The sequence below is a fragment of the Chiloscyllium plagiosum genome, chromosome 37 (assembly GCF_004010195.1).
Source record: "Chiloscyllium plagiosum isolate BGI_BamShark_2017 chromosome 37, ASM401019v2, whole genome shotgun sequence".
NCBI classification, from domain to species: Eukaryota; Metazoa; Chordata; class Chondrichthyes; order Orectolobiformes; family Hemiscylliidae; genus Chiloscyllium; species Chiloscyllium plagiosum.
The window spans coordinates 605999-612028 of record NC_057746.1 but is presented as its reverse complement, the minus strand read 5'-3'; the positions used below and the strand labels follow the sequence as shown (position 1 = coordinate 612028).

The window sequence follows — 6030 nt, the reverse complement described above, 5'->3', positions numbered from 1 at the left end:
TTAGCACTTTCCCTATCTCTTCTGACTCCACACGCAACTTCCCATTACTGTCCTTGATTGGCCCTGATCTTACTTGAGTGTCATTCTTTTATTCCTGATATACTGATTGAAAACTTTAGGGTTTTCCGGGATCCTATTTGCCAATGACTTCTCATGTCCCCTCCTGGCTTTTCTTAACGCTTTCTGTAGGTCCTTCCTGGCTAACTTGTAATTCTCAAGTGCCCTTACTGAGCCTTCATATCTCATCCTAACATAAGCCTTCTTCTTCTTCTTGCCAAGAGATTCAACTTCCTCTGAAAACCACGGCTCCTGCGTTCAACAAGTTCCTCCCTGCCTGGCAGGTACATACTTACCAAGGACCCGCAGTAGCTGTTCCTTGAATATTTCAATTGTGCCAAACCCCTGCAGTTTCCTTCCCTATCTTTTGCATCCAAAGTCTTGCCTAATTGCATTGTAATTGCCCTTCCCCCAGCTATAACTCTTGCCCTTCGGTGTGTACCTATCCCTTTCCATCACTAAAGTAAACATAACTGAATTGTGGTCACTATCATCTGGCTGGATTCATTACCCAGTACCAAATCTAATGTGGCCACGCCCCTTGTTGCCCTGTCAACATAATGTGTCAGGAAGCCCTCTTGCACACATTGGACACAAAATGACCCATTTAAAGTACTTGAACTGTCGTATTCCAAGCTAACATTTGTAAAGTTAAATGTCTCCATAACAACTACCCTGTCACACTCGCTCCTATTGAGAAACATCATCCTTTCCTCTACATCTCTGGAACAATTCAGAGGCCGAGAGAAAACTTCCAACAGTGTAACCACTCCTCAGTACTACCTCAGTAGACGGGTCTTCAAATGTCCTTTCTGCTCCCGCAATACTGTCCTGGACTAACAATGCCACACTTGCCCCTCTTTGCCATCTTCACTGTTCTTACTGAAACATCAAAATCCTGGAACCTGCAACAACCATTCCTGTCCCTGCTCTAGCCATGTCTCTGAAATGGCCACAACATCGAAATCCCAGGTACCAACCCATGCTGCAAGGTCACCCACCTTATTCCGCATGATCCTGGGATTGAAGTCGTCACACTTCAAACCAACTTCTTGCTTGCTGATGCCCTCTTCAAACCTTAGTTCAGATCTCACTACTCAAACTCCTGGATCTCGAACTACAATTTGAGTTCACATCCCCCTCCTGAATTAGTTTAAACCCTCCCAAAGAGCATTAGCAAATTCCCCCCACCCATGATATTGGTACCCCTCTGGTTCAGGTGAAGAGAATCCTGTTTGTAGAGGTCCCACCTACCCCAGAAAGAAGCCCAATTATCCAGGTGTCGGAAACCCTCCCTCCTGCACCATCCCTGTAGCCATGTGTTCAACTCCTCTCTCTCTCCCTCTGTCTCACCTCGCTAGTACGTGACACAGGCGACTAACCAGAGATAACAACTCTGTCCAATCTCTAAGCTTGCACCCTAACTCCCTTTCTTCCTTAAATTCCCATCTCTCTCCCTACCTATGTCATTGGTGCCTATGTGGACCACGACTTGGGGATGCTCCACCTCGTCCTCAAGGATCCCGAAAACACGATCTGAGACGGCATGAACCCTGGCACCTGGGGGTCAATACACCAACCGCGAGTCTCTCTCACTCCCACAAAACCTCCTGTTTGTCCCCCTAACTACAGAGTGTCCAATGACTAATGGTCTGCTCCTCATCCCCCTTCCCTTTCTGAGCAACAGGGACAGACTCTTTGCCAGAGACCTGTGGCCCATTGCTTACCCCTGGTAGATCTCTTTAAGTTACTTACTATGTGTGTTCATTGCTTTCTGTCAGTTTTATAAATGATTTGGATGTGCATATAGGAGGGAATGGTTAGTAATGTTTCATTTGCAGATGACACCAAAACAGGAAATGTCGTGGGCAGTGAGGAAGGTTATCTCAGAGTACAGTGGGACCTTGATCAGATGGGCTGAGGAGTGGCAGATGGCGATGAATTTAGATAAAAGTGAGGTGTTGCATTTTGTGTAAATCATAGCAGCATTTACACAGTTAATGGTAGGGTGCTGGGGAGTGTTGCCAAACAAACAGACCTTGGGGTGTAGAGTCATAGTTCCTGAAGGTGGAGTTACAGACTGACAGGATAGTGAAGAAGGTGTTTGGTCTCCTTGCCTTTATGGGTCAGTGGATTGGGTACAGGAGTTGGGATATCATGTTGCAGCTGTACAGGACATTGATTCAGCCACTTTTCGAATGCTGTGTTAAATTCTGGACTTCCTGCAGTAGGAAATATGAAAGGGTTCAGAAAAGATTTACAAGGTTTGGAGCGATAGGGAGAGACTGAATAGGCTGGGGCTATTTTCCCTGAAGTGTTGGAGGCTGAGGGGTGACCTTATAGAGGTTTACAAAATCATGAGGGGCATGGATACGATAAATAGACAAAGTCTGTTCTCTGGGGTCGGGGAGTCCAGAACTAGAGGGCACAGGTTTAGGGTGAGAGGGGAAAGATATAAAAGAGACCTAAGGGGCAACCTTTTCACGCAGAGGGTGGTACGTGTATGGAATGAGCTGCCAGAGGATGTGGTGGAGGCTGGTACAATTGCAACATTTAAGAGGCATCTGGATGGGTATATGAGTAGGAAGGGTTTGGAGGGATATGGGCCGGGTGCTGGCAGGTGGGACTAGATTGGGTTGGGATATCTGGTCAGCATGGATGGGTTGGACCGAAGGGTTTGTTTCCATGCTGTACATCTCTATGACTCTGTGACTCTCTGTTACTGCATAGGGCCAGGTTTGAAGAAACAGCGATACTCACATAACAGGAAGAACCACGTTGTGTGACATTGTCTGGTGTAAGGGTTCCCATGACTGAGCAACACAAAATGGCTGCTGGCTGCCCATGGTTAATGCAGCAGGACATGGCTGACAGTAGTTACAGCACTTCGGACAATGTTTGCTTCACGTAGCCTTCACATGGAGGACAATAGTAACTCTGTATAATCAAGGTTACTGACTGAGAGAGAAGGTGCAGCTGCAGTTGCTTTCTTGGTTAAGAACATTTCATGCTAATTAGTTGTTTTTCTTGAATTATTTAATCAATCTGTTACAACAGAAAAATCAATCAGCCAGATCTTACCAGACGTCTGGTTTGTCCTCTTCATTATTGTACTCATAGTTTCCTTTGCCATGTTTCCATGTTTGTTCACCTGGTCTGAGATATAATTCCAGAAATATCGCAGAATTCTGCCATGAACTGCTGTCTGGGGATGTACCGTTGGGTTTTACTGTCACGTGAACCGATTATAACTCCATTGACTATTGCACTGTTTGTAACCTCAGGAAAACCCTTCAATCCAGCAACAATTGTGTAAATCCGAGTGAGTGCATTAGTCTCTATAAAGCAAACAATGAAAGCAGCGAGTTACTCAACACCAACATAAACATTATATTAATGTACCTGGGCTACAAAACCAGAATCACCTCACAGACATCAGGGACATCGTTATTGTGAGACTGCCCTCAAAATCACTTTCAACATTTTATATCAGTAAAGGTCAGGCTGAAAACAATTATACACACTTCCAGGTGGTCAAAGTGAGGCCTATCCACACAGTGACAATCTCCAATAACCCACCAAATTATAACACTGTCAGAATCCTGTCTGATATCATCAACAGAATCAGATTCAACTAGGTCAGAATTAGCTGCTGCAGCCTCTCAGAACAGGGAGTTAACACAGAATCAGGGTTACTCAGATACTCGATGGAGTCAGTGTGGACACAGGGAAAAGATTGGCACCATAATCCAGGGATTGGAATGTTAAACAGAAAATCATGAACCTGGAACAGGAACCTGGAATACACCTAGTGTATCACTAACCTGGAACAATATCCCAGGATAACTTGAAGCAGGATTTTGGTCATGGTCCATCTGGACTGAGGAATTGACGATATCTCATGAGCAGATTAATCACCAGAACCAGGAAAGATGTGGTGTGAATGAATCTGGATTGAAATGAAGAGAAACAGGAATATTTTGGGAGGATGAAGTGTGAGACTGTGGGGGACAGTTACTGTGTGAACAGTCTCTCTGTCAAACAGGGGGGTGGACAATCCAGAGCAGGATCCCCACTGTCCTTCACTGAGCTTTTTAATCAGCCCTTTATACACGGCCAGTAGGATGTTGGTGTCTGAGATAACCCGGCCTATTCAACCATGAGGGCATCACAGCTGAGCCTGGGCTGGGTTAAACATGGAGTCTCCTTCTCCTCCCCGCAGTGTTTACAAGACTTTAGACCAGGAATGACGAAGCTGTTTGGCTTCTCCCAATCGATGTGAAAATTAAAATTCTCCATTGGAACCATTTCCCATTTGCTCGGAGCTTCTCTGATCTCGGGGTTTCTACATCCTGCTGTCAGGAGACCTGGACACAAATCCCATCAGAGTCTCCCAAGCAGAATAAATCCTGCTGCCTTCAATGTGTAAAAGATCAGGCTGGCTGTATAACAGGCGGCTGGTCAAACATCCCCCATTTCAAACTCTCACCAAGAGATTCACATTCACCCCAGACAGAGAGAGAGAGAGAGAATGGAAAGCTGAATTCTGTACTTACCGGGAGAGACCCGGGAAAAACACAGCGAGATGGAGAGAAAGATCAGCAACATTCTGGGAATCCACTCTCCCTATTCCAGTCAGGGACTGGGAAAAAAAAGTGATTGGAAAATATCTGCTGTTCACAAACTGAAAAATTAACAAAATAAACATTCTTTCCTACCCATGATGCCATTTCCCGGTCGACAAAGTAATTTGATCATTTGCTGAACTTGAAGTTGCCGAACCAGTCTCAGTCCCAGTCTCAGTAAAAAACCCAATAAAGAGATGAACAGATTTCTGTCACCAGTTCCCAGGGAGATCAGACACAGACAGGTTGAGTTACTCGCTGTGAAACAGACACAGGGAAAACTGACCTTTCTCCCGTTGGCAGGACACAGGGGGTGGGGTCTTTGTGGGGAAGCCTTCGGTGGGTCGGGTGGACTTGTTGGGCCAAATGGCCTGTCCCCATACTGTAGGGAGTCTATGAATCCATGATTCTAAAAACAGCCGTCTCATGTTCATTTGAAGTTGTACCAGAAGCTGACAGAAAACAATTTCAAAATCTAACGGAAGAACTTGATCAAAGTTTGAAAAAATCAAACAAAGTAACATTACAAAGTGGATAAGGCCATGAAAATAAATCAGACACATATCACAGTCTTGGAGAGACTACTTTGTTGGAGTTCAAGAATTCCCTTTGTGAAGTATTGGCAACTCATGATGAAGAGCAGAGAGTTAAAACTGCGAAGAATTTCCTTGTGTTATAAAGTGGAGGTTGAGACCCCCACCCTGTGAACTAAACCAAAATGCCCAAAGAGGAGCCCCTCACCTCATAATCTGTAAAAGGGGGTGAGCCGAGTGGTGTAACCTGTTTCTCAGCAACTTCAAGTGGTTCGCTAAAATAAATCCCTGACACTCACTATAAAATAAACTCGTCACCATCTATTTATCTAACTCGAACAGTGAGCAAATTAACTAAAGTATTAACAAGCAGAATAAATCCTGATTAACTTCTAATTATGCCCAATTACAGCAAGATTCTAATGATATGCTGTTCCAATAAAGACCAGTCCCACTTATGCATAAAAAAATTTAGTCTCTCAAAATTACATCCATGTTACGTGTCTTCTGGGATGTTCGGTGCCTCCTCTGACAATTCTTCAGTCAGGAATATTAACTAGCTGTACCATTTTTATTTTGATGGTTTTTCTCTAAGACATAGATGAGGCTGCGAGAGCCAGTGATTCTCTCTTGAGAGCTGAGGGCCATTGGCTCTGCTGGAGGGCAGTTAGCTCTGGGGTCTTTAACCAACTGCCCCCTTCCTTTATCCCCCTGATGACACATCAATATTTCACACAATAGGATTGGTCCTCTGTTGTTAAAATCATCAGCCTTAAATTTAATAGATTTTTGGTATCTAAGTCGCTGCTCAAATT

General features: G+C 44.5%; 1 long non-coding RNA gene across 1 annotated transcript; it reads right to left on the bottom strand.

Moving 5' to 3' along the window:
- Window positions 1-3133: 3133 nt before the first annotated feature.
- On the bottom strand, window positions 3134-5633 carry LOC122541272. Its single transcript, XR_006309549.1, has 3 exons — window positions 5424-5633; window positions 4614-5134; window positions 3134-3395 (listed from the first exon to the last, which is right to left on the bottom strand). It is a non-coding gene; the product is annotated as an uncharacterized LOC122541272 (long non-coding RNA).
- Window positions 5634-6030: the final 397 nt, after the last annotated feature.